General features: G+C 37.3%; 1 protein-coding gene across 1 annotated transcript in view; it reads right to left on the bottom strand.

Moving 5' to 3' along the window:
* Positions 1 to 24568, bottom strand: part of ANO10 (anoctamin 10) — a 123090-nt gene that overhangs the window by 17554 nt on the left and 80968 nt on the right. The window lies entirely within an intron of this gene.

The following is a 24568-nucleotide window of genomic DNA, read 5'->3' as shown; positions in this document are numbered from 1 at the left end:
GGTCAGTGGCGCCTGTAAATGAGGAAGAAAAACCAACCAACCAATCCAAAACCAAACAAGGCAACTAAACTAATGAACTTCAGATTCTCCAAATGCTTCCCAGAAAAGTAAATCTTTCTGTTTTCAATCTATTTCAGAGGATATATAGCCAGAAGCAGTGCACATTGCTCTTACAATACAGTGAATAACCTAGCAAATGACAGAGGCAGAATTGCTCTGAAATGATAGCTGAAGTTTTACTTGTTGTCAATAGAAAAGAAATGAAGAAGAAAGAGAGTATTACAGTACCTTAACTTACAAAATGTTCCATTTGATTCAATAGAACTTTTTGCTTTTCCATATAATTTTCATTTTTTTTTACTCAAACTTTAAAATACAATAAAGCTTTAAAAAGTATCTGTCTGAATTCAGTTCTTCTGGCAGATATTTTCCTCCTGGCTTCTCTAATCCGTTTTATATGAGCTGGCATCTTAAGAAGCATGCTTTAGTATGCAGAGCCTAACAGTACTGCTGAACCCTCCTGACAGCCTGCTTCTCAGAAGCAAAAAAGACATTATCTCCCCAAAAGACCTGCTCTAAACAGTGTTCTCTTTTGCACGAGCTACCTGCCACCCCATGCCCTGTTACTTGTTATTCATAGAGCTGCACATCAAAGGGAACCAATCCTGAGAGCACATACAGGAAAACTTACTCTTTTGGTTAAGCACACAGCTATTTATACCATAGTGTGTTGCTTTCCTTGTACATAAATGAATTTGGTTTTTACGTAAATTCCCTTGGAATATTGGAGACTTCAGTCTTTTATTAAATAAGCACAGAGCAGCAACATAATATTGTTTCTATAAGAGAGCAACACTGAAATTGATACACATGCTATGATGTATAGATGCTTGTCTATAGAAAGCTGCAGTACATACCCCAGAATTTCAGAAAGTTTTTAGCAGAATGTTATACTGAGCTGACAAAAATGTAGACTGTCAGTCACCTCAGTTTAATACATATTTCAGGAAGAGAAGGTTAAAGGAACTCCATTCTTTTCTGCTTGCTAAATTACCCCAGAATACATTTTAGTACTTTATAATCTGTTATGTACAACATTCAATATCCTAGTCTCTGTATGAATAATAAAATTTATTTTCAGCTTGTCAGAAGAAGTATTTCAGTTCTTACAGCACAGTATGTAATGAATTAATTGCACACTAGGTAATTAGAATCTAAAATATTCACCATGCTAACTTAAAAGGATGCTGAATACTACTTAAAGACTGACATGCCCTTTGACCCCAACCAGCTTTCTTTGAACACAAAACCTCTTGAATTTCTCAAATGTCAAGCCTTGCTGCTTTTCCATAGAAGTGTATGAGCCTTCAAATGCAGTAGAAATCCTGTCTTTATGATGCTCTGCAGAACAGTGAAAGAAGAGGCAATGTTTGTCTGTTGGCTGTTAGAGACATCCAGGTTAAAAACTCCCTACCATCCTTCGTAAGCACACCAGGCCTTATTTGCCCCACTTAATGTGCTCCCTATTTCGCTTGAATATTGAAAACCCCCTCATGTTACTGTGATTAACTTTCTTATATTATTTTTTCTCTGTTTAATCACTTAATAGTTCAACCATTTCATAGCTCAGTTGTTGCTTCAGTGGGATGGTCTCTAACAGATTTGTTGGCAGTCTGAACTACATGTAGGTTCCGGCCAGAATGGCATTTTCCACAATCTTGTGCAAGAAACAAATTTGATTTAAGGAGAAAATGCAATCGTAATGAATCAATTTCCAGTGCTCTAAGATGTATAATCCTACTCAGAGTTTCTCAATTCTCTAAATATCTGCCTTCCCCTGAGATTTTGTGCACACACTAAATGTCCTCTCCCAGGAAGACTAACACATGGCATCCACACAGTTTCCTCCTGTGGGTGCATATTAATAACAAAGTGCAGAATTAATATTTTGTTGCTTATCCAGTACCTGAAGAGTTTATGTATGCTGTGTCCCCTTAGCTAAACTAAAGGATTTGGAAGTAGGCAAATGATAGATTTGCATATCAACAAAACGCTTCTGACAACTCCAGCTATTAATGGGTAGCTTCCCTTCCTCGCTTCAGTGCCTGTCCACATGATCATTCACACTGTCTCTGATTCAAAGCAGTATCCTCCCACATATTCACAGTCGATTAGGAGTTAGATTTGAGTCTTTCGGCTGCACAGCTGACACAGAACCGCCAAGAACAGCCTTGCTTCTGTATGTCTCTAGAAAAGGGCAGAGTTTGGTAACAGAGAAGCAAACAAGGGGGTTACTTTTTGGATGTCAGAATTTCCTATGAGCTCAGCACTAATTCAAACACTGATAGGTGTAGCTAGGTAAGTAAATGCAGGCAAGTATCTCATGGCAAACTGATGACTTGTTACCCTGTTAGTCTCCTTAGTGACAGGCTTATATTGAGTATAATTATTCTGAATAACCAAAACATCAGAGTTAAATTAAAAAAAAAAAAATTCTGAAGCTGAAGCGTTCAAAGTACATGGTCATCCAAATTGTAACAAGACAAGCAAGTAACATAATCACTTGAACTGACAGCATGCATTACTAGAGAATAATTATTAAATAATAAAATTCTCTAAAATTCAAGCAAGTCTCTGAATTTCAGTGGTGGCCAACAACTACCTCCTAAAATCTGCAGTTTTCACAGTGACAGTATGTCTCTTTAAAACCACCTGAGTCAGATGTCTAAAGGGTCAGGGGCATGGAGCAAGGGACCACAAAGTAATTTTCGACCTTTCTAGAGAAATTGGCCACCAGCCAATTTCAACAGAAGGCATACTTTGCAGAGGTCTAAAGGATGCCCAGTGTCTCTTCACCTTATGAAAATCAGCAGCTGTGTGAAGGGAAATCCAAACCTACAGTCTATCACTGAAAACAGAATTGTAGCTCAGAGTAACTGCCGCTGGTTTAATGAAGACATGTGCACAGCTGCCTACAGGCTCAGGAAAGACAGAACATAAATCCTGAGGAAATCAGGCTTCATTAGTTCTGCTGCCTATAAGGAAATTGCAATGGGAGAACATGCAAATGGAAAAGTTTATTGTATAAGAAATCAGTCCAATCTCCTTCACAGTATCTCTCCCTGTACAGTCTTGATAAAATACAGTCTTGATTTTCATTCCCTTCCCTGTTTACAACTGCATTTATCAGCATTCAGGTACCCAATTTTTTTATTTCTTTTTACTTTTATTTAAAAAAAAGACTGTAAGACTCTGTGTTCAAAACACCTTTTAGCCCTTTTCTGTCTTTAAATGAAAGTTATTATTCTATTTGAGAGAGCAAGCAGGTAAAAAGAAATTTTATAACATTTTTAAATAATAAAATTAATGCAAGCATGACAGAATGAAACTGCCAATTGCAACAAAAATCAGAATAACTACAACTTACTGCTTTGATAAACTTGAAAACACTCATAGTTTATAGAAACGTAGCTCTCAAAGGAGCCAGGAGAATAATATCTGCCATGGCAACCAAACAGAGCAGTCTTCTGGCACTTTCTGAATGAGCATTTAGGAGGAGATTAATTCAATACTCTGCATGATGAAAGGGCTCTTGAGATCCATAACTGTCTCCCACAAATTACCCTTATTGTACAACTGGATGTTTAGAACAGATTGCACATTATCTATATTGAACTAGAGCTTTCACAGCAAATTTATATGAAACAGATTAAGCCCACATGATGTGTCACACTATTTTTCACCCACTCATTTCAGGGCATTTATAAAAATGGGCATTTTATTAAATGGAATGTTGCACTTTTGCAGGATTTATTTTTAAGCTTATTTATATTTAGAAGTACTGTAAAGCCTTTTTACTATGAAACTTTGAAATTTCTGAGACACGTAAAAGCATAAAAAGATACTACAGGATTTACAGTCTGGTATGTAAATGGGCAGCAGAAAGTCTGCCACGCACGTGAGCATTATCGTCTTTGTTGTGCATTTCACAGTATTTTGAACTTACAGTAAATTCAAATGATGACATATCTCAATAAATAATTATGTCTTCCTATTTTTATATACATATGAAACCATATTTTTCAGCAAATGCTATACCTCATGAGAACCAGACAGCTCAATGAAAGCAAGTGTCTTATAGAATGTGTTTTAGAAGACTGTGTTAAACCTCTACCTGCTTCATCAGAATCTAAATTACTATGAAATTTTTCCTCCCAGGACAAAAGTGATTTGTTTACTGATTTCCTTACATTGCATCCAATCACACTGTACAATATATAAAAACAGAAGAAACTTGTAGTAAAACAAGATCTAGAGTGCAAGCACATTTAGAAATGATTTCAAGAGAGAAGAGCCAGTCAGTTACTCTTAGGAAAGAGGAAATTATGTATTTTATCTTCTGAGGCTACTGAAAACTCTTCTCTGCAGCCCAGCAATGCTCAAGATGAAGTATTTCACCTGCTGGATTAAATGAAGAGCTTTCCAGTTGTTTGCAGTTATGAGTAACACCTGGATTGCACAAACTGTTCTGGAGAATGCACACCCAAAAAGTAATCTTAGCCAGTCTGATGAGAGCTACTTGAGATTGAAGATTATGGCTTTGATTCAGTTTTGTATCTGACAACTGCAATGAATAAAAGGTGAACTTTTCAAAAGATTTCTAAAGGCCACACATAATTTGTAGTGATAGACAGTGGAAATTAGACACTTAATCTATCAGCATTTCTGAAAATCTCACTTTGGCTTTGATTACATTATCATACATTATTTCTGAAAAACCCCTATCTTCTTTACAAGTAGGAATACATTAGGCAGGCAACAAGAAAAACAAAAAAGTAGTGAGTGTAATTGCGATTTTGAAGATCCAAGACTTACGTAGAGCTACCATTTATTTGCAAATGAGACAATCTGAATCTACATCACTTATTTTGTACTCTGTACTGTGTGTGCGGGAACTGAGTATCCTGAATAATAAACATGATGTAAATCAAGGAACAGCAGTTAGGTTCTAAGCAGAGAAATATAAGTATTTACCTTGCCATTTAACAGTGAAAATAAAAATGAATTTAGGTAAAGAAACCTCACTCACTGAACATCCTGTGACTTAGACTGAGCTAAGAACATTGGGGTGGAATAAAAATATGGAGCTCAAGGAACAAAGCTGTGGTTTGCTAAGTTCCCTTCAATTTACTACTTCTCACTTCAGTCCCATTTTACAATTATTATATCATTGACAAACCTTCAGTCCTCGCTTTGGTACTGATAATTAATGCTGTTATAAGTTGTAGAAGGTCTTCAAAAACATTAGGCATTTTAAGCATTCAAACATCACCAAAAAAAAAAAAAAATTCCTCTGAGCTTGAAAGTAAGAGGCACTCAAACCTAATGGAGTTGGACTGATTATTTCAGATAAAGACTTTCATGTTTCTTGACTCTTTTTAAAAGCAATGAAGTGAAACAGATTTGTACATTTCACCATTTAAACTCTACAGGAAAGTTACACAGGTTTTAATACCTGTATTTTAGAAAACAGTAGAGGCTTTGCAAAGCAGTATAATGATACCTTTCCCAGAAGCATATCTGTTGATTAACAAACCTCCAAAACAAATCTTTCCTGTATAAATAGAATTAAATGTGTTACAATTTCAGGTTGACGTATTTCCAAGGAATTAGAAATCCTAATTTGAAAATTGTCTCAAAGGATTTGCAGAAGTACTTACATGATGGAGTAAATTACTTCTCCCCAATACTACTGCCTCAAGATCATTATTTTTCAAAGCTCCTCTTCACAAACAAGCTAGACAAATCTACAAAATGTGGTAAGAATTTGAATTTGCAATTCATGAAAGAAAATATGGAACCAGAGAGCAAAGAATCATTCACAGATATGAACCTATCCCAACACCAAATTTCTCTGTCCCCATGTCAGCTGAATCTGAGGTTTTATGCCTGCACTCTTCCCTCCCTCTCTTTCATAAAAAAAAAAAAAAAAAAAAAAAAAAAAAAAAAAAAAAAAAAAAAACACCACAAATGTCACAGTTAAAATTATCTGATCTGTGCCTTTAAATTTTCACCATTCTCTTCAGCCTACTGCTCCTTCACATGAAACTAAATTCTTCTGACTTTTGGAAGTTTGTCATCTATTCTGCATCCACTTGCCCCATTCTGACACAGAGAACTTAACTCTTCTCATGGCTTTGCCAAAAAGTAATTCCTTTCTAGCAGGCTTCTCCCTCAGTATCATTGTTCATTCATGAGGCCACACAGGTATGGAAAAGCTCTCCATAAGCATTCAGAAAAAGTATCCTGAAAAATCACTTTTAATGTATAAAGAACAGTTCAGAGAACTATGATCAGGTACTTATTAGTCATTTATCATGAACGTGTTCTCCTGGAGGAGCTAAGAGCTCTTCATTAGATCTGATTAGAACTGCCAAAATACCTGATTAGGTTTTTTTACCATGTCCTCTAGAACCTATTTTTGCTATAGTTCTAATATTGTAATTTAATGTAATAGAAAGTATTATCTAAACTTAGCCATAGATATCACTACTTGTCTCCCATAATAGTTACAGTGAGAAACTGGAAATGCAGCATGACCTGTAACATATTTAGAGTATAGTATTGGGAACGGAATATATTTTGTAGGAGTGAGTTCTTTTTATGACTGAGCAAAGACATAATGAGAGCTGTACTTCACATTAGGAAAGTTTTATAGTTCCAGATATTCTGAATGAATGTAAAATTTAAATTTAGTAAGATGTGTTCTGAAGGCAACCTTGTCATTTAAACACCTTTTGAATCCTTAGGAACAGAGCTGACTGTTGCCTTGGAAACAAAGACTGCTCTAGTGTGTTCATTTCAATGGATTCAGTCAATTTGAAGTCAAATTTCCAACTGCTAATTTTACAGACAGTGCAGGTGCAGAAGTTTTTAAGATCAGAACAGAAATGGTCTACAATGCTGCTCCCTGACAACAGCGTATATTTATTTATTTATTTTGCACTGTCCTTGGGAAATGAGGATATTCTTGCATAACACCCGCCAGGAAACTCAATTGTATACTGTCCCTCTGCATAAGAGGGTGATTATGATAATGGAGGAAACAAACCTGAAAGTAAAAATGCAAAAACCTTCAGGCATAAACAATCAATGTATAATTTGGTCCTTGTGTACTTTAAACTGATCTAGGATATTTATTAAAAAAAACAAACAACAACAAACCAACAAGATAACAAGCAAAAAACCACCCAATGCTCTACTTCTATGGATACATTCTTTTTTTTCTATGTATCTATGTTTAGATAAAGTATTTGTAAAAATGAGGACTAACATCTAAAAAGACATTCCATTCATCATTTCAGTGAAGCCACTTTGTTTAAATGAAGCACAAAAAAAGGACAGGAAGAGATACTATCAAGCAGGACCTCTGATAGGGAATGACACTCATATTTTCTGAAGCTCAAATTCAGTCCTGTATAAATGGGCCCCATTATTTACCCTCAAGTAAATCATGACATATCTAATTTTGTCCTTTACTTGGTCAACATATAAACATTGAATTTTCAAACAGGATTTAAATTACAAGCCAAGTTCTTAACTGGTTTCTACCCATGAAAATACTGACATTTCACCCTGAAGACGACTTGTCCCAAGGTGCTCCACGAACAGTTAACTGAGAGGGGTAGGTTCCTTCATAGATTGCTCATAACTCAGAGTGAGATTCCTCTTCTTCTGAGGAACCTCCTTCTCTGTTTTCTTCAAGATATGGAGGAGACTGGCATATCTAAAGCAATTTTTCCCAGTACGTATAATATTCAGCGCAAGTAATTTAGTAGTCCTAGCTATGGTAGTAAAATGCCAGCGCTACATAAATACCTCCAATCAGCTATAGGGGTTTAATGCTGCTAATAATATTTTTTTCTTCCTCACATGCAAAGGGCCGCCTAACTTCTATTATCTCCCACTGTCAGAAAGTTACAAAGCACATCCCCAGAGCATTCATTCATCAATTCCGTTTGCAGAAACTATTGTTTCCACTCAGCTGTAAAAGAATCACTCACTTGCCCATCTTATATCTGCATTTTCCATTCCTGCTAGTGAAATTCAACCACCCTCTTCTTCAGTATTCCAGGACTTAATCTATCTAAAAATTTCTCTTGACTAGCCTTGCCTTTCTAATCAAACTGCAGAACCCCTATCTAAAAGACTGATGAAAATGGAAGTCATTTTACAAGAGAAGAAACAGTTCATACAGAAAAAAATATATTTTCACATAAGCATATGCAGTATAGGGGCCATAGGCAGCACATATACCAAAAGAAGGAAAAAAAAATCCCCAAACCTTAAAAACCCCCTGAAGTAATAAATAAAATTTAAACAAAGCAGCTACTGAATGATTCAGCATTTAAAAACTGCCATGGACAAGTTGATTCAGTATTACCAAAAGACAGTTGTAAGGGTATATGGCTAGGTACAGACTTAGAGGACAATGCAGGTGTACAAACATGTGTGTATATGCACAGGAGTTAGTGTATTAGGAAAACAAAAATGTACTTCTAATAGAATAAGAGAACTCACACTTAACATACATTTCAACATGGTAATGATGGCTGGAGTTGCTCATTTTTTTTTCTACTGTGAAGACAATGAAATTGCTTGATTTTGGTATCAATGCAAAGCTAAAAAGCAAATGAAGGAATAAGATCTTGTGAATGTGCCATGTGCAACTTTCCTGTCACTCCTCCACCTTCCTCAACTTTCAATTTCAGTTTTCAGTATTCAGCTTTTTTTGCACCAGGCTTTCTTTGGAAACCATCACATTCTGTTATCACTGAAATGAAGGCCTTCAAGAATTGAGTATTTTGAGTGTTGTAACAAAAATGTGTGCATAATGAGGGTAAATTAAATGCCATTTAATCTATTTGAGAGGCTGGGAAATATTGTTCAAATACTGAATATTTTGATGAGTGAACTGAACAATTCAGAATAGATTCTTTTCTTCCGTAGTTCTTTGTTTGTGTCCTTATAAAAATCAATGTAAACAAACTGCCTAGCAGAGCAAGGCTGCCATGGGTACTTAAATGACTTTTTTCAGCTTGTTTCTTTTCCTGGATTAATTCCATTGTCACTTTGTGTAGAGCTGTGGAACACTCATAGTGGTAAATAAATGATGTTTACAAAATACTCACTACACAGGGACTTTAAAATGCCTAACAGCTGATTAGAGTCCAGGGTGAACTGCAATGAAGCAAGGAGTGTAGTTATGAAATCAGGTTCAGGAAACTCACTGCATGACAACCTAACAATCTCTCCCATGGAGACAAGAAATACTAAGATAAGTAAAACAGAGAAATGTGAAACTGGGAAGATTAGAAGAGTCTACATACCAAAACAAAAACCCTTTTGGAACAAAACAGAATGAACAAAATACAAAAAGCAGGTACAAAATTTGAGAGAATAAATTTGAGAGAGGAAGGGGAGGAGACTATTTTTATACCAAACAATTCTGTAAACCACATTTATTTCATACTCAGGGACACTTTGTCAGATAAGGGTAACCATCCAACTGCAGATTGATGTACAGAATTAACTTGTTGCAAGAGCAATCAGCTAACTTGTTTGTCCCTTGTTTTCCTAAAGACTTAATGCTAAAAACCCACTATTTTACCTTAACTGGTTCTTTAAGTTATATTGTATGGATTTGCTGCTAATACACTTGACACCCACGATTGTTGTGGACAGCCAGTCCTGAAATCCCAACTGGAGAAGAAACAACCAGCTCCCAATTTCTTTATAGGTAAGAAACCAGTAAGACAAACTCTGCTATGGCAAAAAAAATACAGTGCAGCATGATGAACACAGGCTATACATACTGCATATACATACTGACCTCCACATGTAAATAATTGTATTATATAATTTCATTACATAAAAACTGCCTGCAGAGATCTTGCTCCCAGTGACTAGTGACTTGTAAGTGGACAGGATGTTTGTGTGAAATATTCTACTTAAACAGAACAGGAACTGCAATATGGCTTCATGGGGCAATCCTCCTAGACATGGGAAATAAGGACAGAGAACTTCCTCAAGGAAAAGACATGAAACTCAGTTTGCACTAACAATGCAAAAAGCACTTATTCACAAACTAGACACTGAGATCCCAGCAACTGTGAGGTGACAAAATGTGTTTCATGGCACTGAAGAAGGAAAACAGGCCACAGTAACTTCTGCCAAATGTCTCTTTGTAGAGTTCACAGAAAGCTGAGATTACTGTAGCACCAGCCAGGAGACTGAAATAGCAGAAAGCTTTCTGCAGGAGGCTGGGGGGGAAGGTCTGACATACAGCTGAACTGCCCCTCACTCTGGCAGTAAATTGCACCAACAGCACTGTAACACACCAGGGGCAGCAGTGCTGGGTAAGAACACAGAACCCAACTGCAGTTTGAAGAAGCACCATCAGGCAGAAGAGGTAACTGGGCTATAGGCTGGACTCATGTATTAGCAGTCTCTAATAAAAAAAGTGTTCAGTTTAGCTCAATGTCAGTCAGGTACAGAGGCTTCATCTTAATGGTGACTATCCCACAACCAAAGCAAACTGTTTCTGGACAGAGTGAAACTAATACTGCCCCTGTTTTGTTTGAACAGTGACCATTACAGCACTCTGTCAGCATTTGGCTCTAGACACATGATCTGTGCTCCACAACATCTGGATGAGAAGATGCTCCTTGCAAACACTCCATGCCATCTGCACGAAGGCATTGTGCTGTCTTTCTCGCTTCCAAGCGAGTTTTTGAGAGGAGACTGAAGGATGAAAAAGAATAATCCTTTGCAAAGCTGAATTCAATTTCTCAATAACTTAAGAAAAGAATGTCTTATAGAGTTCTGATCTGTTATCTGTTACAGTTACTACAGTGATTTCAACCATTTAACCTGTAATATAAATTAAATCTGTCACGCTGTCAGGAAGGAGCTGTAGCTATCTGACCGAAGCATGAAGAATGGAGCTCTTACTGCAACCATTAAAATGTGCTGCAGAGGGTGGAAAAGGTTCATCATCAAGCACCTTTTGATCTTGATCTTAAACTGCTATGGATTAAAGAAGCCTCAGCAGATATTCCTCCATGAGAAATATCCATGCTTTTATTTGTAGGAGAACTGAAGTTAAATCTGCAGAAGATTTTACCAGCAATAACAAAATAACTAGCAAAAAATTGCTGAGCTGCAATTCTTTTTTGCAAATGCAAAGAAATGCTTATTCAGACTGCATAAAAAGAGCAGGCCCTTCCTGCTGGGCCTAAAAACTCCCCACCACTTCATGGTATTGAAACATGTTCCACTGCAATACAAGTTGCTGTATGTGATTTACTCTTTCATAGTGATACTCAGTTAAAAAAAAAAATTAATTTCTCATGGACACTCTATTCTCTTCTTACAAATCATTGTATTACTTTTGAATATTTTAATATGTGTGTCTTATGCAACCATGCTGCCACTGCTGCAGAAATAACAGAGATGCCCATTTTCCAAGAGTGCTGCGTGTGTTTCCAGGCTGGTTTCAGGCGGGTGGCAGTGAGTTTTGGAAGAGCAGCCGGTGACCTGGAGCATAGGGGAGCTCTTATATAATATGCTCACACACCTTACATAACTTTCATATACTGCGACAGCCAAACCAACTTTCAGATATTTGACTATCTGACAGCTCTCCCTCTCTAACTCTCTCACTATCCGGCTCTCAAGGAGATATTTCAAAGAACTCCTAACAATCCTCCCTCACTTCCCCCGCCCGCTGAGCTCCCCAGTCGCAGACACTAATGGCATCATGCTAGCTACCAGCAGGAACAGATGAGGTCTCTGCTTTTTGGACATTTTCACATATATCCCCTGCCAGTAAACCCAACTTCAGAAAAATCACATTTTGCACACTACAGCCATGGTTTCACAGCAGGAGAAACCTGTGTTTTTACAAGTGCTTTTTTTTCTCAGTTCCCAGTAATTTAATCTCTAGATAAGTGGATGGCAAATATTAACCAACGGCATTCACTGAGGAGGAAGGGAAAGAAAATTTGTTGTGTGGTTAAGTAGCATTTAAATCAAGTATTTAACAAAGTTACAATTTTTGAACATATCCTGTGAAAAAAATAGTTCTTACCAACTGATATCTGAGATCTCTGCTGATATCAATGCAAATAACAAGGCATTTTTAAGACAATTACCTCTATTTGCCTTTTCTAGCATAGTTACACAATACATAATGCATTTTTTTACATGTTTGTTTATAATAATTTATAGCTTGCAGAAAACATTATTTGTGAAATAAAGTCACAGAAATAAAGAACTAAAGAAATTCTAGGTATAAATAATGAACTGCTACATTCTCGGTCAACAAAAAGTTTAACTCCTAGCACACTGTTGCAGCCTAACAGCCTCATTTTGCACCAGTATTATAATGACATTGGCAAAATACGAAAAGCAGAGATGCTATTGCAAGTAGGAAACAACCACATTACTTCTTAAGTGCCAGCTCTAAGGAAGTAGAAGCGCTCTGGTTTTCTTGCCATTGAAGTTGGGACCTTAATTGTGAGATACCCCCTCTTTAACCTTGTCAACAAAAATGGAATGCAGAATCTGAATTTAAAAAGTAGCATTTAGCAGTAGCAAGCTTAGAAACACAGTCAGAGGATACAAGATAATTTGACCTAAAAAAGCTAAGAGGCTTTGGGCATTAAAGCAGACTCTCACATGTTTATCTTAGTGCAACAGTTTTGCCCTCAAAGCTACCCAGTATGATCAATGTTTGCTGGAAAATATAATGCACACACAGTACCTAAGTAGAAAGACAGTAACTTTTAAATGCATATCCTCCAGGGAAAGCAGTTGCCTATAGTCAGCTGAACTTTTCAAAAGCTGCTTATTGTGACTATAAAGATGCCTTTAGGAAAATAAATACTGTAAATCAGTAGTTACAAAGGAAAGATGCAACTCACGTGGTAGGCAGAAAGCAGGGGCTGCTGGAATTCAGCTACACATTATGGAGGTGCTGGCCAGCACTCCCTAAGCAAAATGTCCCCCTAGAACTACAGGAGATTCCCAACAGAAAGATTCAGCCTCTGTATTTTTAAGTACTCCTTGCATGAAAAAAATTCTACATCCTTCTGCACATAAGTGCCTCTCATAAGAAAGCTGATTACTAATGAAATGTTTAATTTATAATTAAATTAAAATTTCAGATGCACAATACAACTTTATATAAGAGTCACACATGTAAACCCTAACCCAATATATTCATGAATACATACCTATTCCTCATCAGTGCAGTATTGTCTTCTTCCATAAAGTTAACAAAATTTGAAAGACTGGACTTTTAATTGTTCTAGTCCAAAATGACAGAAATGACCTTAGCTATTTTAAGAAAATAAACAATATCATGGCACTGTTATGCTGTGGCGCAACTGTCGAGCATACTTCAAAAACACAACAGGCCATGAGTCAACCAAGAAGCAATATATTGTCTAATGACAGCTACAAAACTGGCAGTGTTCAAGACCTTTCATGTTTTGGCAGATGAAGTAATTTTCCATGAAAAATGAACAGGAAAGTACCCTGAGCATCTAATATCCCCATTCTGGTGGCAAGAAACAGATTAGGTTAATCAATTCAGGTACTATAATCGGGTGGAAGAAAAGAAACTACAGGAATCTTGCCAACAGGAATTTTCAAAAATTTGGTAATCTGTCTGGCTTTCATTTTCATTGAAATATTTTAACATTAGCAAAATGTTAACCTGGCCTCCAAGAAAGAGGACTATTTGTACCAATGCACATCATTTGACCATCTATACACAGAGGAAAAAAGGAGTCAGCTAAAGCCCTGAAGCATGTGATTTGATTATACTAATTATCTTAAAGCAAATTTGCAAGCATCATTAACAAGCTGAAAGTAAATCAGACCATCATATTTTCAACAAAGCCCATAAAATAAAGTTACAGAAACTCAAAACCATGTATTACAGAAGGCAAAAGGACCTCCATGACAATTTGGCCAAATACCTCTTCTCATATATAAAAGCTAAAGACTTTTTCCCACCAAACTCAATTGAAATATATTAAAACATCTGCAAATAATAATCCTATATCCTTGGCACCAAGAATAATGAGTTGTGGCACTGCTTGCTGAAGGATACTGTAGACCCTAAAGCCAAAAATGGTTCAAAAGGGAACATAACGCTACTATGGAAGAAAGAATTACTGAAGATTACTAAATACAAAGATACTGCATCTGTCTTAATAAAATCAAGATCTAGAAATGACTGGAAATTGCGAGAGTTTTAGGAAGAAACAGATCACCTAGTTGCCACATTCTCCTGCTCTTTTCTAGACATTTGTTTGTGGATGCTGGTAAAGATGGCATACTATCTTTGATAAAAGTTCTTTTTGTCCCTGATATGTTTGTTTTCTAGTCTGGACCAACATCCACCTATTTTCACAAATACAAAATCATGCCTCCTTTATGTAATGTCCAATTTCAGACACTGGGCCACATGACGTTTTCACCAAGTAGTCAAAATGTCTTCCACTACACTTCTACGCACTAGCCAATACACACCTACATAACTTACATAACTACTCTCTCACCCTTTTCTTGACAGGCTAAATAAATTGTCCCTAAATAATCCCCCCTGTATCATGGCAGCAAAGGTGACAAACTGCTAGTTCTGGCTGTCACATAATTTATGAGAATCACCTGTACATGTATTAAAAAGAACTGCTGATACTGGAACAAAAGGCTTATAAATGTCCTTGTGGTAGACAGAGACTTCTCACACGCATCTTAAATGTGCATTAGCTGAAAAAGTATCAGAGCTTAATCTCTGCAGACTTTCTTATCATCATGTCCTCCATTCTTGTATGCCATCACAGCTCCTTTCTGATTCCCTAATCATATAGGCCCATTAAGAAATGCCAAAGCCAAGTTCCTTTGATAATACAAGTGCTACCAATCTCCTCGTAAGGAAGCTAGTTGGTTGCAGGAAATTAAGAAAAAAGCAAGTTAGAACTTCTTTCTGGTTGATACCTCACACCTCCTTCTAGCGAAGTGACTCAACAGAGGGTCCTGGTTTTGTTGCCTGAGGTGGCACAGGGAGAAAAAGGGACTCTCCATTTCCCTTCCCCTCCATGCACAGACCTTCTGCATCTTCCTCAGACACAGGACATCCTGTCATGCCCTGCTAAGGGATCACATTTTCTGCAGTTTCTCATCATTTACCAGTTTTATTTCAATCAAGCAGTGTCCACCACTGAACAGTGTATCTCCACCACAGTTACACAATCATTAGTGAAAATATTACTTTCCTCACTATATCTTTGAAACCCATACACTAAACTTTGCTGGCGCTGTTCTGCCACACGTACATATTCAACTTGGTGTTAGTGTGCTTACGTCTCTACTAGTGACAGAGGTTGGGTTTTTTTTGTTGTGACCCATGCATGGCACGTTTTCACAAAGCAAATTTCTCATACAGTTCAAAGTGTTCCAGAAAGAAAAAAGATGGATTTTACTTAATCATCCAAAGCAAATAGGAGAAAACTCCAAAAACCTCTCTGAAAAAATGTCACTCTGCAGGAAGTGTTTATTTTAAAAGTATGACCTTTCCTTGTCCACAAGGACCTTCAGTTATACCAATTAGCTCAACATGGGGATGTGGGCTGGATGACTTCTAGCTGTCCCTTCAAAACTACATCAGTCTATAATTCTGTGAAATCACAAACTCTTAAAGAACATGTTTAAATACAGCCTAGGTGGCAGTCTGGATACTGATACAGGGACAAATTATTTAAGACATTATAGCAAAATTCCTTATATCATGGATACAGCAAGTCTTAGAAAACAGGCGCTGACACAGAACACATAATTGCTCGTTATCTATGAACAAGTGGGTGGTGTCTATTCTGATACAACAGAGATACCATCACACATAATTATTTTTCAGCTGACATGGATGAGCATATGCAGAGTTTGCAGAAGCCTTCAAATACAATGGAGTTAAAACAAATAAAACCACCTTTGTTGGACCGAGCTGTTTCATATCCATCTGTTCACTTGGAAGGTTTTCCTCAGCACAAATTTGACTACGTTCAAATTATTACAAATTTTGAGAAGCAGCAAAAAGGACAAGTAGACAAAACTGGGTTGCCAAATAATATGCATAAATTACAAGACTACAAATGAAATATAAGTTTTTAATTTGTTCTAGGAAATTATGAGTGGCAGAAGACCCCCAAGCCAAAATTCAAATGTTGCCATATGTTGGGAACTCAATGACTCCTAGGGAATGGTAATTTCACTTAGAGTCAATCATTTGCACTACCTGCCAGGCAGGTGTCCCCAGACAAACATCTCAAGAGACAGAGGCATTCAAAGACAGAAATCTTCTGTCTTCTGCAGTGCAGCCTTTGCCTAGTTTTGGAGAAGGAAGAGCAACCATTCCATCCATCCTGAACTCCAAACAGATGAGAGGGTGAGGGAGAGGAAAGTTAATGCTTTAAGACAACTTTGTAGGAAAAAAAAAATTGTCTTAGTGGATATTACTGATACAGAGCCGTAGTCAGGAGATGTACTGCACAAATTGTCACTGCTTGTGTGACAGGAATCCAAGCCATGCAGGATAGCATTCACTCGGTGACAGTCAAAGGAGTGGTCTCTGCGGAAGAGATCCCTGACAAGATTAAAGCCCAAGCCATAGCTGTAGCAGAAAGTATAAGGAAAGATGGTGCTGAGCAGGGATTCAGTAAGGGACAGATCAAAGTGTCAGTAGCTTCTGCTCTCTTACTTTGCAACACAGTCCTTGACTGTACCAAGGGATTTTGCTGTCTCTTGTGAACGAAGTGAAAATGTTGTGTATTTATATACACTGGTGACACTGTTTATACCTGGTTTGCCTGTACATATCTGTGATTATAAAATAACCTGTGGGCTGCCCATTAAAATAACGCCTCTAACTTACAGGTTCAGGTCAACACCAAAGATTGAAAAATACAGAAAATAATACAAAACAGAGACAAGTATTGATTTTTACCTTTTTAAAATCACTCTCTCAATGCATTTTCAACTATATCAGCTCTTTAGATGCTGGAAGAAGGTACAGAATTACATATTTGAAAGCAGCATATTTGAAAGCAGAGGCAGCAGTCCATGAAACCACCTTTACAAAGTTCTCAGTGATTAAAGCGTGAAAAGCATTTGCACAAGGACTACTCTAACACACCAAAAGCATGTGCTACAGTTATGTATATATAACACAGTTAATATACACTATTGAATTTAAACAAAATGTACACACATTAACACCTTATTTTTCTTTTTTATGCTATCCAGACAAGCAATTAACATCTCATTTTGTTATAGAAGTTAATCAATATGGCAAGAACTTGACTATTTGCCACTGGTTTTACTGAAACAGCAAATACATATCAGAGTGCTATTTCTCATATCACAGGAAGTGTGAGTACTCAAGGCAGCACCAGGAGGCATAGAGATTTTACCAAAATCAAAAATGAAGAAAAGCCCAGTGCCTGTGTAGGCAACATATCCTAGTGAAGACTTGTTCTTAGAATCACCATAATCAGGTGTGCAGCATGTGCAAAGACTCAGTCGTGGTACAAGTGTCATCACCATGCAGACATGAACCCACTTTAAATTTTTTCCTCTTTTTCAGGAGTTCTGTGGGTTCCTGCTCTTTAGTCACCAGTTACATGTCAGAAAGAGCTCTTCCTGCAGACAGGATGACAGAGATATTCTTGGGAGGAAGGGTAGTAGTGGTATCAATCAGTAATAGTTAAACATCTAAAATTGCCTGAAATCGTCATCTCCGAAAAGTTGAGATGTATCCTACTTATTGTCGTCCTGCTCACAGAGAAAGTTTTCCAGAGTCAAGTTTAATTATTTCACATAAACTAGCATTTCCTCTTAAAGTCCATTGTTTCCAACTGGGATTTTTTGAGGTGGCATAGGGAAAAGGATATTTAAAATGCAATAGGTGTGGAGGAGTCCACAGCTGCTTGCAACAAATACTGTATTTTTTATCATCAAATTCTATTCAGTTCTACAAAGACAATCCCATTATCAAAGCACGGTAAGCGTAACCAGGCAGGATTCTCTTCTTTTGAAGGAATTTTAACATGAGAAGAGATTTAATTTTTACTTCTCACTCTAGTTCTTCACCTTCTCAGTAACAGGTACAAACACATTTAGAAGTCTGTAACTACAGACACACGAATGCCCTGTAAGAGGCTGTTACCAGAGTTCTTGAGATCAAATCTCACTGTGCACTTTACCCTCATTTGTATGGGAAGAGGAATAGCCTCTTGCCTTGCATTCAAACTAGTACACACATAATTGGGATCCCCACTGGCTTCTGAAACTATGAAAGCCTCATGCAGCTGCAGCAGTCTTACAGTAAGAACCATTTTAACCTAGTTTTTATCCTATCCCCTTACTCCAGGTTTCCTTGTTGAGATCACATCTTGTCAGTGACCTGAGATATCAGGCAAAAAGAGAGTACTGAACTGACTGATGTTCATTCCACCACCAGGCTCTAGGTCAGGGTTTCAAAAAAAGGTAAAATGGTCTCTCTTTCCAGAGAGACTCAACTGTTATGCAAACATAATGTGATGCACAATTTTACCCCTAGCAACGGCCACAGAGTTGGCTGAAAAAGAAAGTTACACCTGCTGAAAAGTTGATGCATTATTTGTTTCTGTTCCCACTAAGAGCATGCAAAAGTATCATCTACCATCTCATTATGCCTATTAAAAAGTTTATATTTATACTGTTAGCTCTCAAGGGTCCCACAGTTTAATGTTTAATTTATTGCAAACCAGACAGACTTGTCATCTCACCTTCAGATGAAAAGTAGCAAATGGGGACACACAAATCTCCTTCCCAAACTTGATTTTACTTTTATTTTCTTCAAAGAGCACAATTTATTTTTGTTTTGCTAACACTTTTCTATTGAAAGAAATTTTCATTAACATACTCTCAGGCAAGCTCCAGGACTAAAGGAATTCATGTTTAAAATACCCTGTCAAAACTATGTTTGAGCACAGTCTGTTCTATGACTGGGTGCAAGTCTTTCTATGCTTAAAAAAACTGTTATGAAAATATAATGAATCTTACTTGCATTATATCCTGCTGCTACCAAACATATGCAAATGTTATATTGACATGTCTGAAAGTGTTCTTTCTATTCAACATGAAAAATAATTGAATTTGTGAAGTTGAAGTAACAGGTTTGCCCTCTTAAAAAAACCTACAGCAACCAACAATGATTAGCAATGCTTGTATTTTAACATCAGCTGTGAGTTATATCTGATTACACAAACCTGTAGAGCCTATGAAAAAAAGTGCAGCCGCATATTTCCTCAGAAAGAAATGAGGCTTTTAAATTTTTTTTTTCTTTAGAAACAATGCTATTTTCAAGGATTTTTTGGTGGGAGGGTGGTGTCAAAACATAAAACAAGTGCTTTATTTACTCACATTCTGTTTTAACCTAAATTCAATGTTTGAGCTCAAGTTTCTTCAGTCTCTCCTACAGGCTCTTTTGCAAATCTTAGATTATTTGAATGAAATCTCTTCATGTCAGCTACTTGCCCTTCCTCCCGTCTGACTGCAGCCTTGTGTTTGTCCAGCACTGCCAGCAAGCAATGAATGAGCTTCAGAGGGAGCAGTTTTGAGGGCAGTCCTCAAACTACAAGTCCCTCTAAATTCTGGTCATTATAGCATCAAATAAGACAGAAAGCCACACAGTTTGCTTCAGACTCACAAAAAACTGTCTTCAGTTCCCATTTTGCATGACAAATAAACAGGATGTTACGAACTAATGACTTACGCTTTTCCGATGTTAAGACAGTAAAAAACAAAGATCCTGCTCTCTTCCTTCCCCACAAAAAGAGAAAGGTCCTTTCTGAGGCTCACTGATACGTCAAGCAGCTCTTGGCCCATCAACTCCACAGTCATATTTTGAGACACATGATATGCTAGCACACAGAAAATCTCTGCAACAAAAACAGCTTGAAAAGGTGCAAGGAGAATGCACAAATGTCACACAGTACAGAAGACCCTTAAGTTAGCAATACTTCTGTTTTGATCTGAGCAAAAGAAAGCTGTTCTCAGAGAGGCTACACACTCTAACAGGCCAGCACAGTGTATTCCTTCTGGAAAGGATGTGATTAGTGCTAGTGGGTACTATTCCCAGGGGAAATCGCAAGGTTCAGCAGTTGCAGTCAGAAACCAGAAAGCTTTGCCATTATTAAAGCTGCTGCAGTGTAGCGAATTGCAGTGATAAGGCACTGAAATTACTTTAATCAGAAGGTTTTCACTGAGAGAACAGCAACTTTCACATACCAAAATACCTGCAAAGGCAGGGACGAAGGGTTTAAACTTTCCATGTGACTGCACCTAGGTGAACAGACACCTTTTTCTTTCTGACATTGTCTCACTATCCTTTTCAAAAAGAAGCTTGTTAACACACTGTCATGTTTAGAAGGAGCCTCTGGCCAGTGATGATGATGATGCAGAGATCAGTCACAGCATTCCTAATTTCCTGCACTTCCTTGAGAGGGAACTGAGGCACAAGACCCATCTTCAGGAAAAGGTTGACATTGCCGGAGAAATCCTAGTGAATGTTGCACCTACTGTTGCTTAAAAATACTTGATATTCTGCTGGAAATCATTAGCAAGGAACAGTACTGACTTACAAACACCTGACATTACTCTAAAGCAACTGAAGCAATTGTTTATGGATATCCAGACTACATCACTGCCATTAAGCAATTGCATATGGATGGTACAACTGCCGAGGGAGATAGTGTATGAAAGAGCAAAAGGTCTTAACTGCATTGCTTTATCACCCTCTGAACAGAAATACACCAGGGAGGATAAAGGAGGCATCTTTTCATGGCTGGTGTTCACTAAGCCTGACCCTTTTCATTACTGCCAGTTGAGGAAGGGTGACAGCTGTCACTCAGCTGACTGGGCCCTTTACTCATGAGCCTGTTATCTGTCTGGAGTCGCTTTCTGGTGGAATATTTACAGATGGACACCAGATACCTACCAGATGGACTCGCTTCTTCAGAGGAAACACTGAAAGGCTTCACATATCAGAAGGAAAAGGCATTCCCATTAAAAGATACTAGAACACTAAGGAAGGAGTCAAGAGCACAGGGATGACAGGATATTTATAGATTAGGTTCCCTTGGAGGTAAGGGATGGGGATGAAACTGGGAAGGGATGCACAAAGCAAAAAATCCTCCATATCTGCATTTCTGCTCCAGCTTAAGGACAGTTTTTGTCCTCTACAGTTACTCTGAAAAAGCCAATTCTTGAATGAAAATGTATTTCTCTATTGTTGCCATCAGGGCTATGTTCATCTTGCTCAGAGACTGGTGCAGGAGATGCCATAAGGAAAAACATCTTTACCCAATTTATGTAATTCAGATGTTTTAATGCAAAAGTACCACAATAAAAACAAGCATTTTCATATCAATGAGCTTGTGTTTTCAGACCTGGTATTGATGCTGTGTAAATAGTTGCACTTTGTGAAAAGATAGGCATTCCCCATCAATGTCAATCAGTGTTAACACACTATCCTTCCTTGAAAAATATCTACTAGCTATACATTATCTTGGAGTTGATACTATCTGTACTTCATGATCAGAAAATAATTGCATGAATAACTATTTTTTCCAATTGGGATATCTTTTGCCTGGGTCTAGTTTCAGTGCAGAAAAAAAGGTATATATTTGATGTTTGCCTCAGTTGGAAGAAGGTAATACTGGGGAGATCTCCTACTACCTGAAAACATCACTGTAATCTAGTCCATAAAATGAAAATTATGCTCTTTCATCTGTGGTTGTCTTGTGTTTCTGGAATTTAGACCTTTTATAAGGATATATGGCTGACCCACTCCAATCACAAGGGCCTTTTGTCTGTTCATTAAGCTTTGATCTATCCAGAAGCTGAAGTATTTATTAGTGAAACTTTTACTGTCACTGCCCTGAAAACACTAGATGGTGACCTCACACAAGTTTGACATCATTATTTCCATGTACAATGTACGCAGTGGCAATTCCTGAACCACTGGAGAATTAACTGGCTGCTCCCATGCTGCCTGCAGGCACGTCTATACTTAGGCTTCCCTAAAATAGGAACTAGACCAAAGAGCATGGCATGCTTCTGTGTTTGTAGCAAGTACAGGCACCAGAGCAGAGTTCTGCAAAGATGCAAAGAGAGTCTCAGGCACCTCACTCCACTTTACCAAGGGGCTACTTCCCCAGGAAGGATCCTGATGCTCACCAAAAAAGGGCTCATCACCCTGGCAATACCCACTTCCAGATGCCCATTATCCAGGCTTCCTTCCAGGCAACAAAGGACCTGACAATACTTTAGGGAGTGTGAAAGGAGTCGCTTCTGCTCCTCCCAAGAACCTTGATCCATAATCTCTTTAGTCTTCTACAATAAAGTTCACATTAATTTATTTTCTGGCCCAGCTTCCCCCAAAAATAAAGGCTGACCAGCCTCCTCTATCTTTACATACCAGGGAAATTTGAAGCAAAATCTACAGCTGTAGCACATCCCCCAATCTGGATTCAGAAAGATGAACATACTTTGTCTTGAGTTACATTAACAAACTTTGTTATCATATTAGAACTGTATCATAACAAAGTATTTCTCAAAATAAATCACATTATTCAACCCATTCAATAGTCTATCCCTTTACAACAGTCCTAACACAAACTATGTAAAGAAAAGTTTCAAAGAAACATTTCAGGAGTTTCTAAAAACCTTTCCTAAAGTTTGAGAACTTCAAAGCAAGACTGACATTCCAATATAAAATGACTTCCATTTTTTTAATGGCATTTTTCACCCTTCATAGAAGGTTTTTTTTAACAAGCTCTAATTATGACTGTTCATCTTTATTAAAGAGGTGAGACACTCTAGTCTCTAAAATCCCTTTCAAACAGACACTCAAGTCTTCCAATGGATTTGAAAACAGAATAGTTACAGTACCACTGCACCAGGTTAAAAAGCAATTAGCTTAGCATTAATGAAAATGTAAAAGTACTCCCTAAAGTTAAGGATCCCAAGCATAATCAATACAACTGTTCAAATCAGCTGTATTAGGAGATCTTCTCTCCATGCACTGTATATAGAGCCTAATAATCTGTTTTGGCATCTCAGAGGTTTACAGTGTGGCATTGCTAACATCCTTCTAATAGATATATCCCAAAACAGCAGTACTCCAAAAGATTATATGGCAAAACACAATGGAATGCATGTCTGGATAGCATCAAGAAAGGAATGTAATTCATACTTGCACAAAAGTATACAAACCAGTTGCTCCATAACATTTGATCCCACAACATATTTACCCCAGATATTTATTCCTGTTGTTTTAAATACATGTTTTGGGGGATTTTGTTGGTTTTATTTTTTGCTTGAAAGTAAGATATACAGCACAAATTACCATACTGATTCTCAGTAACAAGAGGAAGAAATAGAAAATGTGCTTCTGAATGAAATGTTTTGGTATCAATGTACTACTTTCAAATGCAGATATTTTTCACTCAAGAAACACTAAAGAACAAGAAAAAAAGCCCAAATATCTACATGTCTGTGGCACACATAGCACAGTATCAATCAGAGGAAATCTAAAAAGGTGATGGCATATACTTGTGTTTAAACTACTTATCAAGACACTTGAAACTCAGCCAATACTCTTCCTAGATCCTTTAGGAAGCCTGAAAGTATAGGTGAGAATTAGGCCAGGCTTCTGGTTTTTGCTGAAATTCAGACTAACTTTTTGCTACTGAATTAATGAAGCAACCTTGAAAAACTGGGCATCAGGCATATATTATTGTAGGAATGCACAGATGCTAGGACAGGAGATGTAGACCTAACTGCTGACATGAACACTCATATTGAAAGAGACTCTGTATATATTCCAGCTGGAACATTGTGACCAAAGGTGACTATATTCACTTGACCTTAACATTCCAGTGGGTGACCTAGTTTTGCCTGTCTACAAAACAAAAACAGAGAAAGAACAGCTGAAATAGAAATGCAGTCCTGTTCCTTTTAATATCATCTAAAAACCCCATGAGATCCCTGGCCAGCTCCTGGTAACTTCACATCGACCCACTAGAGAAAAGCAAAACAAAACTATCAGGAATTAGATATGACTGTAATTTGGATTTTGTTTGTTATGGCTGATTAAGAAAGACAGCACCGACCTCAATAGTGATGTTCTAGTATCACACAAAACTGTGGGATTTTAACTACAAAAAGCAGTGTATTGTTTATAGACTCAGGTTGTTCAGAATCAAGAGATCATTTTGTCACATGCAGCTACAGTAGATGCTTTAAAAAGTAATCTTCCATTTCACACAATAATATTCACACAATAATAATTGTGTGAAATACAATAATTATAATTAGTATTAACAATAATAACCTTCTATTTCACATAATAAATAGTACAGAGGAGTTTATATATGTGCATGTCAAACACACA

The sequence above is a fragment of the Pyrgilauda ruficollis genome, unplaced genomic scaffold, assembly GCF_017590135.1.
Source record: "Pyrgilauda ruficollis isolate IOZ18807 unplaced genomic scaffold, ASM1759013v1 scaffold2, whole genome shotgun sequence".
NCBI lineage: Eukaryota > Metazoa > Chordata > Aves > Passeriformes > Passeridae > Pyrgilauda > Pyrgilauda ruficollis.
Note: the sequence above shows the minus strand (reverse complement) of the source record. Positions and strands in the feature narration are given on the sequence as shown.